Genomic DNA, 2,366 nt, shown 5'->3' with positions numbered 1-2,366 from the left:
CTTATCGTCTGCAAAGCCTTGTCGAGTGCTGCGGTATGCGGAGACACTAAAGTCACCATAGTAGAACACAGATGAAGCTTCTAAGTTGATGCAATAGCCAGTAAGAAGTAGTACAATTCAAGTTTTACGTATCGATTATTGACTTTTTAGCTGGCTTTGGTGCCTTGGACATGACCTAGGACCTTAAGATTCTGCATGAAAGGAGGACTAGTAGCCGATTTGCACGGGAGAATCTGAAAAGTATTCATATGTAGGAAAAACCTGAGAAATACGTCCGTTTTCGTCATTTGTTATCGAATCGACTTAAAGCCAGATCGTCACATTGGCCGCTCTTCTCTCTGAAACGGTTGTACTTGTCGTCTGCAAAGCTGTGTCGCTTGCTGCGGTATGCGGACACACTAAAAGCACCATAGTAGAACACAGATGAAGCTTCTAAGTTGATGCAATAGCCAGTAAGAAGTAGTACAATTCAAGTTTTAGGTATCGATTATTAACTTTTTAGCTGGCTTTGGTGCCTTGGACATGAGCTAGGACCTGAAGATTCTGCATGAAAGGAGGACTAGCAGCCGATTTGCACGGGAGAAAGTGAAAAGTGTTCATATGTAGCAAAAACCTGAGAAATACGTCCGTTTTCGTCATTAGTTATCGAATCGACTTAAAGCCAGATCGTCACATTGGCCGCTCTTCTCTCTGAAACGGTTGTACTTATCGTCTGCAAAGCTATGTCGAGTGCTGCGGTATGCGGAGACACTAAAATCACCCTAGTAGAACACAGACGATGCTTCTAAGTTGATGTAATAGCCAGTAAGAAGTACGAGTAGTACAATTCAAGTTTTACGTATCGATTATTGACTTTTTAGCAGGCTTTGGTGCCTTGGACATGACCTAGGACCTTAAGATTCTGCATGAAAGGAGGACTAGCAGCCGAGTTGCACGGGAGAATGTGAAAAGTGTTCATATATAGTAAAAACCTGAGAAATCCGTCCGTTTTCGTCATTTGTTATCGAATCGACTTAAAGCCAGATCGTCACATTGGCCGCTCTTCTCTCGGAAACGGTTGTACTTATCGTCTGCAAAGCTATGTCGCGTGCTGCGGTATGCGGATACACTAAAAGCACCATAGTAGAACACAGGTGAAGCTTCTAAGTTGACGTAATAGCCAGTAAGAAGTAGTACAATTCTAGTTTTTGGTATCGGTTATTGACTTTTTAGCTGGCTTTGGTGCCTTGGACATGAGCTAGGACCTGAAGATTCTGCATGAAAGGAGGACTAGCAGCCGATTTGCACGGGAGAAAGTGAAAAGTGTTCATATGTAGCAAAAACCTGAGAAATACGTCCGTTTTCGTCATTTGTTATCGAATCGACTTAAAGCCAGATCGTCACATTGGCCGCTCTTCTCTCTGAAACGGTTGTACTTATCGTCTGCAAAGCTATGTCACGTGCTGCGGTATGCGGAGACACGAAAATCACCATATTAGAACAGAGATGAAGCTTCTAAGTTGATGTAATAGCCAGTAAGAAGTAGTACAATTCAAGTTTTGTGTATCGATTATTGACTTTTTAACTGATTTTGGTGCTCGGACATTAGTTAGGACCTTAACATTCTGCATGAAAGGAGGACTAGCAGCCGATTTGCACGGGAGAATGTGAAAAGTGATCATCTGTAGTAAAAAAATGTGACAACCGGCCGTTTTCGTCATTTGTTATCGAATCGACTTAAAGCCAGATCGTCACATTGGCCGCTCTTCTCTCTGAGACGGTTGTACTTATCGTCTGCGAAGCTATGTCGCGTGCTGCGGTATGCGAAGACACTAAATGCACCATAGTAGAACACAGATGAAGCATCTAAGTTGATGTAATAGCCAGTAAGAAGTAGTACAATTCAAGTTTTAAGTATCGATTATTGACTTTTTAGCTGGCTTTGTTGCCTTGGAGATGAGCTAGGACCTTAAGATTCTGCATAAAAGGAGGACTAGCAGCCGAGTTGCACGGGAGAATGTGAAAAGTGTTCATATGTAGTAAAAACCTGAGAAATACGTCCGTTTTCGTCATTTGTTATCGAATCGACTTAAAGCCAAATCGGCACATTGGCAGCTCTTCTCTCTGAAACGGTTGTACTTATCGTCAGCAAAGCTATGTCGAGTGCTGCGGTATGCGGAGACACTAAAATCACCCTAGTAGAACACAGATGAAGCTTCTAAGTTGATGTAATAGCCAGTAAGAAGTACGAGTAGTACAATTCAAGTTTTACGTATCGATTATTGTCATTTTAGCTGGCTTTGGTGCCTTGGACATGAGCTAGGACCTTAAGATTTTGCATGAAAGGAGGACTAGCAGCCGAGTTGCAGGGGAGAATGTGAAAAGTG

Source organism: Schistocerca gregaria, unplaced genomic scaffold (genome assembly GCF_023897955.1).
Source record: "Schistocerca gregaria isolate iqSchGreg1 unplaced genomic scaffold, iqSchGreg1.2 ptg000378l, whole genome shotgun sequence".
In the NCBI taxonomy this organism is placed as follows: Eukaryota; Metazoa; Arthropoda; class Insecta; order Orthoptera; family Acrididae; genus Schistocerca; species Schistocerca gregaria.
This window is presented reverse-complemented; position numbering follows the sequence as displayed.